Genomic DNA, 20,586 nt, shown 5'->3' on the forward strand with positions numbered 1-20,586 from the left:
AAAATAAATATATCTCAAAATTTTTAATATTAATTTTGAATTGATAACGTATATATCTTTAGACAATTGTATCAATTGAATTGTCAAGTCTCTAAATATTTTGTCATTTAAGTCAAGTAGTAAAAGTAATTAAAAGTTTTAACTAATATAAAAGAGTAAGTCACTTAACAATTAATCAAGAAAGTGAATTATTAGCCCCCATGGGCATGGAGTAGTGGAAAGACATCAGCACGTAAGAAGGAGCATCGATGGTTCAATTCCAGGTAGATACACTCACGGAACTAACGGTATCTGTGAATGGTGAGAATTTACTCTGTGAGTCAGCGGGGACCGCGGATGGTGAGAGTTCGCTTTGTGAGCTAGCGGGAACTGTGGATGGTGAGAGTTCTTTGTGAGCCAGCGGGGACCATGGATGGTAATGGAGATGTGTCTCGGGGTTCAGGTTGGCCGAATGTCCAACTGATGCACGGAAGTCGTGTCTACATTCCGGACTTTACCTGATCGGCGAGACCTAGGGGGAGAATGCTGATCCGTAAGTTTGGTACCACACCAAGGGGTCCAAAGGGCTTGTTGGTGGCTAGAGTTCCTATGTAATAAAAAAAAAAAGGAAAAAAAAAAAGAAAAAAAAAAAAGAAAAAAAAGAAAGTGAATTATTACATTTATTCTCATACATTATTTCTCATTTAATATATGCACTCATTCACTTAGTTTAATTTTTTTATTATATGCTATTATTTTTTTATAATATTGCAAATGATTAAAAAAATTGATCAATTTAACGTTAATTTGATAAGTCTATCGTAGGGAGTCGTATCCGCCTTATAGTTATAGAATTTGAGGAACCCAAATAATAATAACGTGATTTAAGCTTAGTCGGGTCTTTCTATAACTTTTTAAAAGGACCTTTTACAAAGGAATTGATGAAAATGAGCGTATATATAATATTTTAAAAATGTTTGCCCTTTTATATATTTGGTAAAAAAATGATAAGTTGTCTAAAAATATTTTAAAAAATTAAAATAAAAATGTATTTTTAGGAAATATAACTAATGCTTTGATAGTTTTGTAATGTTTTAAAAAAATTTAGACAACACTAAAGTAGGAAATTCTGTTCGAGAAAAACCTAACTTTTAACTTTTAAAAAATTTAAATTTGTAACTCTAAAAAGCTTAAAAAAAAAAAAAAGAAGAAGCTAAATCCAACTTTTATTTTTAAAATGAAGAAATTGGAACCAAATAAAGAGACCAAACTCACCCTTAATGTTATTACTAACAACATTGTGCCTATTAAATGTAACTTTTATTTGCTTAACTTACAAAAGAAAATTTTGATAGATTGCTTTTTAGTTTAAAAAACTTTATTTAATTCAAAATTAACAGAATTAATAATAAGAGGTTTTGGAGTTGACGAGATGCCATTTTATTTTACTTTTTATTTTTATTTTTAATTTTTTTTGATAACTCAAGAACTCTAGCCACCATTGCGTCACTTTGGACACTATGGTGTGGTACTAAACTCGGGGGGGAGGGGGTGAAATCCGCTCGCCCATTGACACACCCCTAGTAATTCACTGGTGTAATGCCTCAATCGAACCTGTGATCTTGGGGTCACCAAAGTCACAAGTCGCCCGTGTAACGACCTGCCTATTTTACCATAATTTTTTTCCATAACAACATTCAATATAATAATCATGTACCACTGAATAACATAATCAACCTGGCCCCATGGGTACCAAGGATATACCCAAAATACAACTTAGATACCTAAGTAGCAGGAAACGTAAATTACAACATACCATACAACCAACCACAATACCAGAGTCATACTAAAATTGTTATATATATACAATCATCCACAAAAAGACTAAAAGTAGCCTAGGGTCACTTCCCAAAAATAAATCTAACCCTAACTCATCAACTCACCCTTCTGATAGGGTAGCTCAGTCGTACTCTATTGTCGTGGAGCTCTATCCACTCCTTTACCTGGATTTCCTGAAAGGTTTATATAGTTGGGGTGAGATACTTCTTAGTAAGAGAAATAAACTAATATCAATGTATGACAACATGAGTATTTTCGTGTTATACATATAACAGTACATAAATTATATTTGATAAAACTGCCTGTATCATATCTGGAAAAATATAATTTATCATAACATGGTATAACATACTGAATTTCTATACATGAAATCATCATATATAATTGTACATAAAATAACACCCTGGATGGATAGCTAGCTAGTGTCATGTCTTACCCTCACATGATTTAGTTGTGTGACTTGAAGGCGGGACCTAACAGTGTCTGGCCGACCACACTAGATCAACACAAGTCTGTAAATACGATGGGTCTGCCCCTCCTGGTCCGGATGCCAGAGGGATGCCTGCACTACCATAAAACCACATCGACTGCCGATCTCCCACAGTCCCTTACGACACGTGGTAGTACTAACATATACATGATCGTGATCATATAACTACGATATCGTACTTCGTGAAAGCCCAAACCAAGCCATTCAGGTTTTGATAACATATAGTATATTTCCAAATAATGATACATGACTATTTCATAATAATATCTGTCATGATAATATTTTCATAAAATTTTGCATAACATATCATATAAAATTCACGGCCCTTATGCCGACATTTTGTATCTTGTAAATCACGGCCTTTACGCTGGCATAACATGTCATATAAAACCCACGGCCCTTACGCTGGCATATCATATAAAATCACGGCCCTTACGCCGACACATCATATAAAATTCATAGTTTGAAATCCCTATATCTTCTTGAAAAACAGTAATTACATGGTTATTCTGAAAACATAATATTCTGATATTACATAAAATCAAAGAATTTCATACTCATGCCACACAAAAGTGAATATTGTTCCATTTATAAAATTTACACAATTATAATAACTGCTGAACTATATTAAAATTGTTTTCTTGTTAACAATAGAATTTCCAAACTCAGTTCTATAACATAAATAATTTCCTTAAAAATAAAAGCTGAATATTAATAAATAATTTCATGAAAATACTGACTTAGTTTACCTCCTTACGTGACTTACTAGGAAGCCCACAAAATACCCAACTTACACCCGTGTGTTCCCCAGCTCAACACCCTGAAATTGATATTTTCCCAACAAAACTTCAGTATTATCTTTTTTAACATATTCTCCTCAGTCCAGAAACACTAAAAACTTAATAAAACTGAAATTAACTAACTTACCCAAATTTTAGGATGGTTCCCAAGGGGGCCTGACCTACAAATCACTCCAACAGATGTGAAGAGAATCTTCTCAGGAGTGATGTGACAGCTTCGGATTGTCAAACCAGGGAAGAATCAGCCCGAAATCCTGGAGAGAAGAGAAGGTGGGGGGGGGGGGGGGAGACTGAAGTGAGAGAGAGAAGAGAGATTTGCATGCTATTTTCTTGCTGAAAATATGAGTTAGAGCTATTTATACACTTACCTTCATTGACGAGACATGTCACTTCATCGACGAGGCCAAGTAGAGAGTTCGTTGACGAACACTTATTCATCTTCGACGAACTTTAGGCCCTACAAAACAGCCCTCTCGGTAATTTCTCGTTGATAAGACACGTGTCCCCATCGACGATCCCAATAAGCCGAAGCGTTCGTTGATGAGATCCTGCTATGACCCCCTTTAAAATATCCTTTTCTCCCTTTTTTATTATTTAAATACTATAATTCTTCAGGTCTCTACAGCCCGTACCACTTGAGTTGACCCAGTTAGACATGAGACGCCATTTTATTGCTTATGTGTAAGTACGTGTGTAATATATATGTTGTAAAATAACGCCTCTTACAACAATGCATAGCGGAATAACAATATTGTTGTAAAGAATCAAACAAACACTTGCAACAATCTAAATGGTGATAAACAAAATATATCCACAACCACAACAATATAAATAAAACAATAATAAAGGCAACAACATCAGGAATAACATGGTTCGGCAAAACTTACATCCACAGGAGCAATCGGCAAGAGATTTCACTATGAAGATCAAAGATATACAATACAATCACATACAATGATCTTCTCTCCTTCTGTGACGCCCTGATTTTCGTACAATTTTTTTATTATAAATAATCAATAATAATTAAGTACTCACTCACCATAAACAACATCTATAAATCGTCCACGTCAACCACCCTATTACCATTCACATGACCCGACCTGCATTGGGTACCGGGTTAAAAGTTATTTCATTATACAACCTAACAGCGGAAGACAGTACATACATATTAGTCAGAATAAAATACCTAGAGTATCAACATACATATATATACATCACTATTACAAACTCAAAAATAACTCAACTCTAGGGGAATTACACCTCTCTTAGTCCAAAAACTCACCCTATGTGTTAGGGTCCAAGCTCCCTATGATCACGAAGCTCTGTCACCTGACCTATCACTGTTCCCTGAAAAATTTAGATAATTTGGGTGAAACACATCTCAGTAAGAAGGAATAAATTATTTACAGTGTGTGGCCATAAGAGTTCAGTTATAATACATTTTACTTTTCAAATCATCATTTCATCTGAGAAAATACGTTGATATACACATTCTTATGATCATATAGATATACAACACAAGTTTTTATAAGTTTTAAAATCATTTCTCAAATTCGATGATTTCCAACACATATTTACCCTCGAAGTTCTTGAGAATATGGAAGATTACCCGCTCATATAGGTAGCTTCCCTCTGCCCTAACACGTTATGTAGCCAAGTATGGTCACATTTGATACCTATCAGGGCACTCACCTTACTCAGTAAGTCCTCAGGTGAAGAGTTTCACTTCGCCTCAATTATTTATCTTATTAACTCACACGGTTCTATTTTTCAATTTTATCATTCTCTATTTCTCATTTACCATTATTTCTTTCATTTCTCATTTTAGCCCATTATATCATTCTTTCACTTTCCATTTCCATTTCACTATCCAGCTCATGAGTATCTTTGGTACCTAGTACCAACATCGCGTCTGTAACTCATAGCTACCCTAAGGATCTTTCTTTCCACACCATACTTCCCCCCATGGTCAAGGTTGTGCGGTTCGAAGGCTGGATCTAACCGCGGTTGGCCCACCCGGTTAGATCAAAATATCATATCACATATCGCGTTTGTAGTATGATTGGCCGACCTATAGCCTTGATCTAGACTCGGGGGACCCAACAACCCTACAAAATGGCTCAGTCGACTGTCACGCCACACGCTCTAAGAGTCTGTGTGGTTGCACTACACCACTAGCAACGGTACTGTGCTCAATATTACAACCATCCATCAAGGTTTACTACCACATACCTACAATCATTATGCGGTATTGGCATTTCATTAATTATAATTTAATTCCATATTGCAGTATTCATATTTCCCATTTTCACATTTTAGTATTTCCATATCAATATATATCATTATTCTCATATCAGTATATCTCAATTCATCTTAATATAAATGTTCTCATCGTTTTCTGTGCACATTTCATCATCTCATAATAGTATATATCGTGTTTCACGTATTTCAACATTTCGCAAAATACTCATTTCAGTAATTCGCAAAATCCCATTTTTCATGCAAATCATTCTTACACACATATAAATACCATATTTCATTATTTTCCACTAATCACAACAATAATTTTCATTTCAATATTTTCTCAAAAATTACTCATCGTTATATTTCACATTTTTCAATACACGTCATATGCCACACAATTCTCATCTAATATTCATAATATATTAATTTCACAAACCAAAATATCACAATTTAATATTACTCAAATGCCACACAATTTATCTAATATTTATATCATAATAGTTTCCAGAAAAAATATCATATGCTCATTTTGACATATTAATTTAAATAGTAATTTTAAAAATACTGTTATAATTTATTCCCCTTACCTGACTTACTGAGAGTCTCGTTAGGACCCAAATCCTACGCCTTTGGTGTCCGAAACTCAAATCCTGCAATTCTTATTTTCCCCATATTAATTAACTCATTTCCCCAAAATAATATCTATATAATTTTCCCTAGGCTTCATATACCCCAAATTAACATTTAAACTATTATTTAACATCCTCACTTAATTTTCTGAATTATGCCCGTCGGTCCTGAAATTACACCCTCACCCGGGCCCTAAATTTCAAAAATCCTACTTCCACTTCAGATGCTTAATATTCTAGCATTTCTAAATTAATACTAATTAAATGATAATAAGCCCTTTAATAACCCCCTTATCTCAAATTTGGGATTTTACCTACGACGACCCCATGAGAAATTCGTTCCGCTAGACTTGTAGAGAATCATCCCTAAATTCTCGTGGTGGTGTCCGATCGTTGATTGGACTTATAATTTGCAAGAAATTGCGATAAAAGTAGAAATTAGCTTACCTTAGGAGATACGCCTACGCCACTCGTACCACCAATCCGCTCCGATAGAAATGATGGCAGCGGAGAATGGAGTCCAGCATTATCTTCCGATTTCCGATCAGGCAAGAATCCGTCACGAAATTGAGGAGAGAGGGAGAGAGAAACGGAGAGCAATTAGAGAGACTTAGGGGGAGAAACTGCTCTGCGCAGCTTTTTTTTTTATTATTATTTTTTTTTATGAAGACAACTATTGAAGTTTCAAAGAAGCTTCAGTAGAAATTAGCTTGCCCCAGGAGATACGCCTACACCACTCCTACCACCAATCCGCTCCGGTAGAAATGACGGCAGCGGAGAATGGAGTCCAGCAGTATCTTCCGATTTTCAATTAGGCAAGAATCCATCATGAAACTGAGGTGAGAGGAAGAGAGAAACAGAGAGCAATCGGAGAGACTAAGGGGGAGAAACCGCTCTGCGCAGCTTTTTTTTAAAATTTTTATGAAGACAACTCCTAAAGCTTCTTTGAAGCTTCAGGAGTGAATATATATATATATATATATATATATAATAATAATATTTAATTAATATTAATAATAATATATTTTATTAATAAAAATACAAATAATTTTTAACTATTATTTTTTTTATTTTTTTAAATTTAATTAATTAATTAATATATATTTTTTGGAAATCACCCCACTAATCTTATATAGTCATTTTTGGGGTTATTACATTCTCCCCTCCTTATAAAAATTTCGTCCTCAAAATTTGCCATTCGTCTGCTTCCCATCCTTAGAGAAAATACTTCCAATTTTATTAATTACCCTCACTTATGGCGGAAGAATACCGTGATTACAACGAAGATTTTGGTAGATTACAACTATTCAAAATTTTTCAAAAGCCATTCACGTTCCAAAACTAGAAACTCTATCTATCCTATGATATGTACTATTATGAGATGATGGAATGTACACAGAAAATGATGAGAACATTTATATTGAAATGAATTGAGATATACTGATATGTGATTAATGATGTATATTGTTATGGACATATTGAAATGTGGAAATGAGAAATATGAATATTGCAATATGGAATTGAAATATGATTGATGAAATGCCAATATCGCATAATGATTTCAGGTATGTGGTAGTGAACCCTGATGGATGGTTGTGATATTGAGCATGATACCGTTGCTAGTGGTGTAGTGCAACCACACGGACTCTTGGAGCGTGTGGCGTGACAGTCGACTGAGCCATTTTGTAGGGTTGTTGGGCTCCCTGAGTCCAAATCAGGGCTATAGGCCGGCCAATCGTACTACAGACGTGATATGTGATATGATATTTTGATATAACTGGGTCAGCCAACCGTAGTTAGATCCAGCCTTCGGGCCACACAACCTTGACCATGGGGGGAAGCATGACGTGGAAAGAAGGATCCTTAGGTTAGCCATGAGTTACAAATGCGATGTTGGTACTAGGTACCAAGGATACTCATGAGTTGGATTTTAAAATGAAAATGGAAAGTGAAAGAATGATAAAATTGGCTAAAATGAGAAATGAAAGAAATAATGAAAATTGAGAAATAGAGAATGATAAAATTGATAAATGGAACTGTGTGAGTTAATAACATAAATAATTGAGGCGAAGTGGAACTCTTCGCCTGAGGGCTTACTGAGTAAGGTGAGTGCTTTGATAGGTATCAGATGTGGCCATACTTGGCTGCATAACGTGTTAGGGTAAAGGGAAGCTACCTGTATGGGCGGGTAATCTTCCCTATTCTCAGGAGTTTCGCGGTAAATATGTGTTGGAAATCATTGAATTTGAGAAATGGTTTTAAAGCTTATAAAAGCTTGTGTTGTATATCTATATGATTATGAGAATGTGTATATCAGTGTATTTTCTCAGATGAAATGATGATTTGAAATGTAAAGTGTATTATAACTGAACTCATATGACCACACATTGTAAATAATTTATTCCTTCTTACTGAGATGTGTCTCACTCAAATTATCTAACTTTTTCAGGGAACAGGGATAGGCCAGGTGATAGAGCTCCAAGACCTTAGGGAGCTAAGACCCTGACACATAGGGTGAGTTTTTTAGACTAGGGGAGGTGTAATTCCCCTAGAGTTGAGTTGTTTTTGAGTATGGGGTGGTGATGTTTATATATATGTATGTTGATACTCTGGGTCTTGTATTCTGACTGATATGTATATACTGTCTTCCGCTGTTAGGTTGTATAATGAAATAACTTTTTACCCAGTACCCAATGTAGGTCGGGTTATATGAATGGTAATAGGGTTGTTGACGTGGCCGATTTGTGAATGTTGTAGATGATGAGTGAATATTTATTTATTATTATTTATACAAAAATTGTATGAAAATCGGGGCATCACATGTAAGTTATGTTGTAAGTTAATGGATATGTGTTATGGTTGTATAAACTAAACTAGTTGTCTAGTTTTGGGTCGAATTATAATATGGATGTTTGGGAACTTTTACGTATGAAAGGACTTAGAACTTTGGTAATGTATGTTTGGTGAATGTTTCATTATTTCTGCTGCATCTATGTTTAATGATTATGGTATTAGACACACAGAAGTCACTAAAGTAGCACCCGGGCCAACGAGGGGCTCAAGGCGTTACAGGTGGTATCAAAGCTTTGGTTAGGTTCTACAGAATTGATTAGTGATAATTACCATAGTATAGGTTGAGATAAGTTAAGGATAAGAATGGGTAGGATAAGTCGAGTCTTATTCTGGAAGCTTAGGGACGGTGATCTTTCGACGGTCTTCTATGTTTTTCCTAGAGTGAAGATTTCAGGAAAACCATGGTAAATCCATCGATGGTTTCGTTTCTAAGTTGAGGGACTGGAGCTCGGAAACTTAGGTTGGGAACGATAGGTTGGAAAAGTATGTATGTAGTGTCAGCGTCATGATTAGGGGTCGATACCTTGGCAGTTTTGTAACAGTAATGTATAAGTGATTTCTTTAAACTGCGAATTTATATGCTTTAGCTATTAGTCATTCTATACTTTCATCGACCTTGATAAATGTGGAATTTCTAAGTCAGTTTGTATCCTATCTACAGGATGGAGCCCAGGGGAAAGAAGGTCATGTTTGGAGGGGACAATATGTGGGTGCCTCTAGGGAAGATGACGTTGAGGCTTCGGCTATGCTGCATAGTATAGCACGCCAGACTAGGAAGGAAATTTGTAGGGATTCTCGTGAACATAATCAACTAGCGGCTGATAGAGGCTGCATGTTCTAGCAGTTTTCTCGGACGAACCCATCGACATTCTCGGGAGGACCAAACCAGATTGCAGCAGAAGACTGAATTCAGGAGATGAAGGAACTGCCAGGGGTGCTGGAATGCATAGAGGAGCAGAAAGTGAGGTTTTCCACCTTTAAATTGGTGGGAGAGGCAAAGATATGGTGGAGATCGGCTAAGCTAGTGGAGGAATAGTGGCCAGGGTATGCATCTGTTATGTGGAGCAGTTTCAGGGAACTCTTCTTGAGCAGATACTTCCCCGTTGCCACTAGAGAGGTGAAGGTAGAGGAATTCCTGCATCTGACGTTGGGGTGCTTGTCGGTGCAGTAGTATGTAGCAAGATTTGTGGATCTATCCCGATTCACTCCACATATGGTCCCGGATGAGCCAAAGAAGGCTCATATTTGAGAGAGGGCTGAAGTAGGCAATACGCGCATAGGTGGTAGCGTTATCAGTCCAAAGCTTTACTGAGCTAGTGCACAGAGCCATGGCAACGGAGGCTAGTATTCAAGAAGGGGAGAGAGAGACGAACCAGAGGAAGAGACCCTTGCCTCAGAGTTATCAGTACAACTCCAGTCAAAGCTCCTAGAAGCGGCCTGGTAGTTCATCGGGTCAGCGGAAGGTGACGGGATCTCGAGCCTATCAAGGGAGCTCTCAGAGTGCCACTTATTCTAGATGCCATAAGAAACATTAAGGTGAGTGTAGGGCTAGAACAACGGTTTGCTACCGTTGCAGTGTAGCAGGGCATCAGGTGTGGGATTGTCCCGCGATAGTGAATTACACACCTCAACAACAGCTGTAACGACCTGCCTAATTTACTACATAATCAACTATATTAAATATCATAAATACAAAACATAGCAAAGTCAACCCGAACCCGTGGGTAACGGGGACACACCTGTCATACACAATGGAAACCTAAGCAGCATTAAACATAAATTCCAATCCACTCAACCACATAATACAAAATGCCAAAGTATCTACATTCCACCATATACTATTTTTTTTAATATACATTCCTCAAAAACTCCAAAATATAAAACTAGGATATAAAACCAAAAACAAGCTAATCCTAACTTCAAACTCACCCTCCTAGCGGGGTAGTAAAAACTGTCTCAACGGCGAGCTTGGTCCGCTGGTCTTTCTAGGTTTCCTGAAATGATTAAAGCTGGGGTGAGACACCTATGAGTAAGGGAAAATAAACTAAATACAGTTTTATGACAACATGAATATTTACGTGCTAAATTGTACAATACATGTCACATGCTTGAAAACAGTGATAATAACATAATTAAGTAAGCATACAATTTCGTAATTCTACTAAATTTTACTGTATTTCACTGTTCATAAAATCATCTGATATAATTAGTAATTCTGAAATTTACCTAGGATGAATAACTAGCTGGTGTCATGTATTACCCCCCATGACGGGTTGTGTTGCCTAAAGGTAGGACCCAACAATGGTTGGCCGACCATTGCTGAGTCAAAAATATTTGTAAGTATGAAAGGCTCGCCACACCCTGGTCTAGACTGCTAGGTGGATGTCTACAACTCTACACTGAAAGCCACATCGACTATCCATCTCCCATCCCCTCTACTAGCAGGGGCGGTTAGCACAAGTCTGAATTAAACTTGTAATGACCTCAAAAATCTTAATATAAAATGAAATATATTAAATGGAAAAATCGACCCGAACCCGTGGGTAACGGAGATAGCCTGACATAAATAGCGGAAACCTAAGCAATAGTATAATAAATTACATCTATGAAACCATTAATTACATAATACCAGAGTCTACTACATTCCCAAAATACAGTATTTGAATACAATCTCCAATACATCAAAATAGACTTAGGATCTTGCAACAAAAATCTCCTGATCCTAGATCAAAACTTGCCCTTATAGCAGGGAAGCTCAACTCACTCAATGGCGACCACGACTCGCCGGTCTCTCAGGGTCTCCTGAAAAATTAATTAAGTTCGGGGGTGAGACTTATCTCAGTAAGGGGAAATAAACTAAATACAACTATGTGGCAACATGAACATTTAATGCAATTATACACATACAGTACATTTCATATATCTGTAAACATTCATCATGTCGTACTGAATAATCGTATGCTTTCATATTTGCTAATAAATCATATCGTACATAAAACATTTGTTATAACTAATAATGCTGAAAACATACTAAGGATGAATAGCTAGCTGATGTCATGTATTACCCCCCATGACGAGTTATGCAGCCCGAAGGAGGGACCTGACAATGTTTGGCCGACCACTGCCGAGTCAAAAATGTCTATAAGTACAATGGACCTGCCACACCCTGGTCCGGATTGTCAAGTGGACGTCCACACTCTACTGAAAGCCACAACGACTATTCATCTCCCACCCCCTCGTGGGGTGGTTAGCACCAATCTGATAATAGATATCTGATCTATAAGCTACGGTACTGTGTTTCTGAACTGAACTAAACTAAACTAACATCTGGGTTCTGATAACATATAATATAGCATCTTTCATAATTTCATAAATACGGCCTCGCGTCGAAATCGTACATAAATACGGCCTCTCGCCGAAATCATACACAAGTACGACCTCACGCCGAAATCATACATAAATACGGCCTCGCGCCGAAATCATTCATATATGTATATCATTCTGAAAATAATCAATTTATCAAGTATTTTCAACATCACAATGTACTGTATTCTTTCATAATTTCTCAAAACATACTTCATTCATATCATTATCATCTTATGATATTTTTCCACTTAAAATAATATTCTTGCCACACATTTGCTATATAAAACCATATATTGTATTCTAAAATCATAGTTTTTGACATCTCATACATACATATTCATTTCAACATATTAGCAGTATTTTCCCAAATGTACAATACCTTCGTAATATACAGATATAACATATGCTTTTCTAAAAATAAATTTACTAATAAATAATAATAATTTGCATGAAAAATAACTATTATAGTTTATTTCCTTACCTGGCTACTGAGAAAAGCCCCTATAAACTCTGGTCTCACACCCGTAGGATTTCCTACTCAATACCCTGAAAATGAAAACTCCCAGTACTAAATTTTAGTATTTTCATGTGTATATCATTTCCTATAACTACCGTAAGACCAAATTTGGCTTAAAAAGCCTTACCTCAACTCAGGGATGATTTTAAATGGAGTTCTACCAACGATCCGCTCCGGCAGATATGTAGAGAACTTCTCCAGGAGCATTGTGGTTGCTTCAAATTGTCGATCCAGCGAGCGACGGAACCGGAATCGAAGAGAGAAGAGAGAGAAACCGTAGGGAGAGAGAGAGTGAGTGAGATTTTTCCTTAATTTTGATGTTTAATTTGGGTTTTTGATATTTATAGGACTGGATTCGTCGACGAGCCACGTCATCTCGTCGACGAGTCCTTTAATAATTTCGTCGACAAAACCCACTCCTCCTTGATGAAATTCAGACGGCCTAAAACCTCTCTCGGTATTTCCTCGTCAACGAATCTTGCCTTCATCGATGAGGTCCTCTTATACCCTCGTCAACGAATCCCCTGGGTCTGCCAAGGAGCACTGCATCTCTTTTCTTACACCTGGACCAGACAATAGAGGGGCGGGCCTTATCAGACTAATGACTGGCCCCACAGATCAACACATGTCCTTTTCAATGTGTTTTGTCCTCACTCACACACTTCCTAAGAAAACTTCCCAGGAGGTCACCCATCCCAATATTGCTCCAAGGCAAGCATGCTTAACCGTGGAGTTCTTATGGGAAAGCTCCCGTAAAAGAAAGGTGCACATTGTTGATATGAGTAGTAACATCTAATCTTTTTAAGTCTTTTCATCCATGGGGTATCACATTCTCCCCCGCTTATAGAACACAATGTCCTCATTGCGAACCCACATTTCCAAACCCAAGCGATGTGAATCTCATCACACTTCCGGCTGGGTGTTGGCTCTGATACCATTTGTAATGCCCCAACCTGGGTCTGCCAAGGAGCACTACATCTCTCCTCCTTCACCTGGACCAAACAACAGGGGGCGGGCCTTATCAGACTAATGACTGGCCCCACAGATCAACACGTGTTCTTTTTTATGTGTTTTGTCCTCACTCACACACTTCCTGAGAAAACTTCCCAGGAGGTCACTCATCCCAATATTGCTCCAAGGCAAGCACGCTTAACCATTAAGTTCTTATGGGAAAGTTCTCGAAAAGAAATGTGCACCTTGTTGATATGAGTAGTAACATCTAATCTTTTTAAGTCTTTTCATCCATGGGGTATCACAGAACTGAACTGTATTTCTATGGTACCGTGCTCATGGAACTGATCTAAACTATCATCTAGGTTCTGATAACATATAGTACATGAACGTATACTATTTGATAGCATTTTCTGAGTTTTGTAATAACATAATAATTATGACCTTGTGTCGATTACATGCATAACTGTGGCCTTGCGCCGACTATCAATCACGACCTTGCGCCGAAAAACATAAATAATAATCTGAATAAATATACCATTTTTCTTGTATTCGGAAATCATAATTTCCTGCATTTATCATATTATTTCTGAAAATAACTGTAAACAGGCTTTATCCCATAAATCTAACTTAACATGATATAATATTCGTAAAATAATATTCATGCCACACAAACTGAATAAAATCATAAATTCTGTTTTGAAATCACATTTCCTGTGTAATAGCAGTATTTTCGCAAACATACTTTTTCTCAAATATACTCATACATAACACATGTATTCCGAAAATTATTCTGCTATTAAATAATAGTAATTTAAATGGAAAATGACTGCTTTATTTTATCCCCTTACCTGACTACTAAAAAGCCCCTAGTATAACAAGGCCTACACTCGCAGGGTTCCCCATTCAACACCCTAAAAACAACATTACCCAAAACAAAATTTCAGTATTTCTCCGAGTACTACATTTCTTACAACTGTAAGGAAGGAAAATATGGGATAAAAAGCCTTACCCTGAATTTGGGATGAAACCCAAGTTGACCCCACTAGCGATCCACTCCAGTAGACTTGAAGAGAACTTCCCCAAGAGTGTCGTGGCGGCCTCGAATCGTCGAGCCGACAAGAATCTGGCCTGAAATCTTAGAAAGAAGAAGGGAAAACTGAAAGGAGAGAGAGAGAGAGAGGAGGGTTTTTGCGCAAAAATCTGTTGAAAAATCCAAGTTTAGGCTATTTATACACTACCTTCGTCGATGAGCCACCTCACTTCGTCAATGAGGCCATGAAGGGAGTTCATCGACGATCGCTTATTCCTCGTCGATGAAATTCAGAGTTGAATCTAGTCCCTTGATATATTCTTGTCGACGAGACGCGACTTCGTTGATAAGCCCAATAAGACATTCGCGTTCGTTGACGAGGCCTGCTATCACCCCCTTTTCAATTTCCATTTCCCCCCCTCCTTTTATTATTTTAATACCATGATTCTTCGGGTCATTACAGCAGCAGTATAGGAGAGGGAATCAGGCACCCTGCGGTGGTCACCAGGGAAACATCGCCCAAGCACGGGTGTATTCTATGACGCCGGGCGACACCGAGCACGCAGGGGATGTAGTTACAGGTATTATTTACATGCTTTCCCATAAAATTGTTGTGCTCTTTGATTCAAGTGCGACCCACTTGTTTGTATCTAGGGGGTTTATTAAAGTATGTGTAATAGAGGCTCAATCGTTAGGCGTTGAGTTAGGAGGGGTCACGCCAACAGGTTTGGTTATCATATGCAGTAAGGTGGTTAGAGACTACTCAGTGGAGATTCAGGGGTGAAGGCTGCCTGCTAACCTAATCATCTTTGATATGTATGGATTTGACATTATCCTAGGGATGGATTGGCTAGCCTTCAACTACGCAAGCATAAACTATCACAAGAAGGAGGTGGTATTCAGGCCTCCAGGGGAACAGGAGTTTTGTAAGAACCGGTCCCGAGAAATGTGGATTAAACAAATAAGAAAAGCGGAAGGAATTTAAAAAGGTTAAAACAGCAGGGCTCGTTGATGAGGCTCCTTCTCTCGTCGACGAAGTCTCTTTTGTGGCTCGTCAGCAAGGTTCAAAGGATCATCGACGAGAGGATACTGAGAGATTTCTAGAGTTTTGGAATCTCAAGCTCGTCGACGAGGCCAACTATGTCGTTGACAAACGCCCTTTTTTTCCTCATCGATGAGCGCTCCACTTCGTCGATGAGTTTGGTTAGGTTAACGAAATTATAAATATCTTTTTCATTGCTTCATGGTTAAGAAACTCAAAACTCCCTCTCTCTAATATCTCTGGTTTTCTGTTACCCTAATCAACGATCCGTTAGTACATAGATTAGAGGGAAACCTCTACGATTGTAGCGGATCGCATCTTCGTCTTGAGGATTTTTGAGTTTTATCCCGAAATCGAGGTAAGAGTCTAAGTTCTTTTTTGGTTTGGCAGATCTATAGTAAATAGGATTGTGTTGAAGTATTGTTCTTTGGTTTTTAGGTTTTGGGAATTCGGTTCATTGTTTTGGAGCCGTATAGTTCGTGTTTCAGTGTTTGGGGAAAGGTAAGGGGATTTGTTTACATCAGTTATTTTAGAAAACTAAACCGCTAGAACTGTAGCTTATGTTTGTATGCACGTTATGACTGCTTATTTGCAAAGTTTCATCGGGTAAAAATGCCGATTTTACGATTCTTCGATTTTGATAAGAACTAGGGTTTTGACTTACGACCTCCAAACTTTTCAAGATCACTTTATTTGCATTAAACTTAAAGTAGGAGATGCTTAAAAACCCCTGTTGTAGTTTAAATGATATTTTATGAATTATTTTACTATAGTACAACATATTGAACCAAATGAGTGTGGCATATGATATGAAATGGGATATACTGAACTGATAAATATGTATATGGAATATGGGAACCGTAGTTCCAAATTGTTATCAAAAAATGTAGAAAAATAGGTTTGGGAAGAAGGGTAAGTTGAGCCCTAGGTACATTGGGTAATTCGAGATCCTGGAGATGATTGGTCCAACTGCCTATCGAGTGGCGTTACCCCCAGCTTTGTCTAGGGCTCATGATGTTTTCCACGTATCAGTGTTAAGGAAGTATGTGTCAGATCCTTTGCACGTGATAAGTTATGAGCCTTTGGAGATCAGTGATGCTTTGGCATACGAGGAGGTACCCGTTCAGATTTTGGATCAAAAAATATAGGAACTGTGTACTAAGGAAATACCATTAGTGAAAGTGCTGTGGCGGAATCATGCAGTTGAGGAGGCTTCTTGGGAATTAGAATCGAAAATATGTTAGAAGTACCTGTAGCTATTCAGAGAGGCTCAACACAAGTCAGGTTAGTGTGTCAGCGCAGGTAAGTGTTAGGTTTTGTGTGTAGGTGGTGTAAGGTAGGTATGTTTAGTATTATTAGTTTGTTTACAATTTTCGTATATGAATAGTCTTTGGGAGATTTTTGTATGATATTGTAATCTCCCGAGATATTGTGTGTAACCACGGTATTCCTCTGCCATAAGTGAGGGTATTTTAATAAACTTGGGACGTGGCCGCTATGTGGGTGGTTACCGATTCTTCTGTAGAGATGGATCGATATTTAAGAAAAATTCCAGGTCAGTTAGAAAATTTTGAGGACAAAATTTTTATAAGGGGGGGAGATTATAGAAATCCGAACTCAAAAAATAAAATAAAATAAATATAAAGAGAGAAATAAAGGAAAAAAGGAAAAATAAGGAAATTGGGTTGGAAGGACCCAAACCGTCAACAATTTTTAGAGCTTGAGAAAAATCGTCACCGGTTTCAGTCAATAGGGGTGGGTCAACTGCCAATCGTCAACGGTTTTGTGAGTGCAGGGAAAACCATCGACAGTTTTCCTACAAGTTTGCTTACTTAAGGGCTAAGCAACACATATTTTTTTATAACCCAAAATGTTCCTTTCACACTCTCTCTCTCTCTCTCTCTCTCTCTCTCTCTCTCTCTCTCTCTCTCTCTCTCTCTCTTTTAGGGTTTTTGGACTCTCTCTCTCTACTCTCACTTTCTCGTGGCTCTCTCTCTCTCTCTCTCCCCCCACCCCGTAGGCTCACTCGGAGCCCATGCATGGTCTTTGATCATCTTCCTCTATTTTCTCAGCTTGTTGGATCGTTTTCGATGGCAAAATCGAAAAGCAAGGGATTTCCATTTTTCGAACGGAATCAGTTTCTTTTTTAGGAACAGGTAAGGGGATTAAGTTAAGTTAGGTTTTTATCGAATTTGAACCAATTAAAAGGAGTTATATGTATGTATACCTATAGTTTCAAAGTTATTTCGAAAATTGACCGTTCAAAATGGGGTTTATAAACTATGATTATATGTTATAGTATTTTGAATAAAATGAACGGTGAAAAGCTTGGTTTTACTTTACAAACTAGTATACTATGAGGTATTCCTCGGTTGTTTAATGGATTATATTCAAATACTGAAATTGTGTGGCAAGTGAATAATCGGTAGAGTTTATTGTATAACTGAATTTGGGTATGATTGTGAAAATACTGAAGTGTTTGTGAAACATACTGGAACTGACTTTGCAAAATACTGGGATTTGATATGATGGCTGGTGGCCGAATTTTATTAAATGACAGGTTCTATATGAAATGAGATTTATACTACAATTTTTATTACCGAAATTGCATGATATGGTTTAAGAACCCTAAGGACCAGTTGTAATGTGAGCACAGTACCATTGTTAGGGAATTACTATTTGGCCATGTGCGCCCACACTGTATTGAGATGTGTAGGGTGGTTTCAGCCGATTGGCCTATGTAAAGGTTGTACCTTCCCTGGAGTCCAGACCAGGAAGTGGTAAGGTAATCGGACCTACAACTGGGTTGCGGATGCTTGCAGACATAGTAGTAGATGGTTACTTTGACTTTGTTTGAGTTGATCCCCTAGGGCTTAGTCTAGCCTTCGGGCCGCGTTAAGCATGTTGTTAGTGTCACGTATCTCAATAAAATACAACAATGGTCAACCCGAACCCGTGGGTAACGAGGACACTTGTCATATACAGCGGAAAATCTAGCAGCAGTAAACATAAAAATCCATACATCCATTCATAAAACATAATACCAGAGCTTTTATAACATCAATATACTGTTCATATGTACAATCTCCAAGAAGTCAAAAAACACTAGGACTATGTAACAAAAATCTCGTAGTCCTAGCTCAGGGCTTACCCTTCTAGTAGGGAAGCACCAATCACTCAACGGCGGCCCTGACCCGCCGGTCTCTTTGGGTTTCTAGAAAAATATATTAATGTTGGGGGTGAGACACTTCTCAGTAAGGGAAAGTAAACTAAATACAGCTGTGTGGCAACATAAATATTTAAAGTGCTTATACATATACAGTACATTTCATAACTTTAGAAATAATCATAATATCATGCTAGATAATCATGTATTTTCATATTCGTTAATAAATCATAACATACATAAACATCTGTTATAACTCGTAATACTGAAAATATACCCAGGATGAATAGCTAGCTAATGTCATGTATTACCCCCCATGACGGGTTGTGCAGCCCAAAGGCGGGACCCGACAATGGCTGGCCGACCACTGCCGAATCAAATATGTCTGTAAGTACGATGGGCCCGCCACACCCTGGTCCGGACTGCCAGGTGGACGTCCACACTCTACTGAAAGCCACATTGACTGTCCATCTCCCATCCCCTCGTGGAATGGTTAGCACTAATACGGCCTCGTGCCAAATCTGATCTACCCATAGCTACGGTACCGAGCTCATGGTCTGAACTAAACTAACATCCTGGTTGCAATAACATATAATACATGAACATACGTAACATCCACACGGTCTCGTGCCGAAAACATAGATACGGCCTCGCACCGAAATCATACGTATGGCCTTGTGCCAAAATCATAGTAAATATATATATGGCCTTGCGCCAATAACATCAATATGGCCTCGTGCTGATAGCATAATAAATACGGCCTCGCGCCGATAACATAAATACGGCCTTGTGCCGATAACATAATAAATACGGCCTCGTGCCGATAGCATAATAAATACGGCCTCGCGCCGATAACATAAATATGGCCTTGTGCCAATAAGATAATAAATACGGCCTCGCACCGATAACATAAATATGGCCTCGTGCCAATAACATAAATATGGCCTCGCGTCAAATACATTTTAGGTATTTACATTTGAAAATAACTCATTTATCATATATTCGTCAACTCAATATAACATAACCCCTCTTTCCAAAATACCTGAAAATGTGTTTTACTCGTAAAAGCATTCATATCTTATCTCATTTCACGTAAAATAATATTCATGCCACACATGCTCTATTAAAAGTCATACTTCATATTTTAAAATCATGATTTTCAGACATCTCATACATACATATACTTTTTAAGCATCATAGCAGTATTTTCCCAATCGTACATTTCATTCATAATAAACGAATATATCATATGTTCTTCTGAAAATAAAACTACTCATAATCAATAATAGTTTGCATGAAAAAGAACTGCTTTAGTTTACTCCCTTACCTGACTACTGAGAAAGCCCCCTAAAATCTTAGCCTGACCCCGTAGGATTTCGTACTCAATATCCTGAAATTCAAAACTCTTAGTATTAATCATCAGTATTTTCATGCGTACGTCAATTTCTATAACTACCATAAAGTCTAATTTGGCTTAAAAAGCCTTACCTTAACTTTGGGATGATTTCCAACTTCGTTTACCCGACGATCCACGCAAACTTGCAGGGAACTTCGCCAGGAGCGTCGTGGTAGCCTCAGATCTTTGATCCAGTGTAAAACTAGCCCAAAATCAAAGAGAGAGAGTGAGAGAGCCAAAGAGGAGAGAGAGGAGAGAGAGAGGCTTCTTAAAAAATGAGA

The sequence above is a fragment of the Malania oleifera genome, chromosome 2, assembly GCF_029873635.1.
Source record: "Malania oleifera isolate guangnan ecotype guangnan chromosome 2, ASM2987363v1, whole genome shotgun sequence".
Taxonomy (NCBI): domain Eukaryota; kingdom Viridiplantae; phylum Streptophyta; class Magnoliopsida; order Santalales; family Ximeniaceae; genus Malania; species Malania oleifera.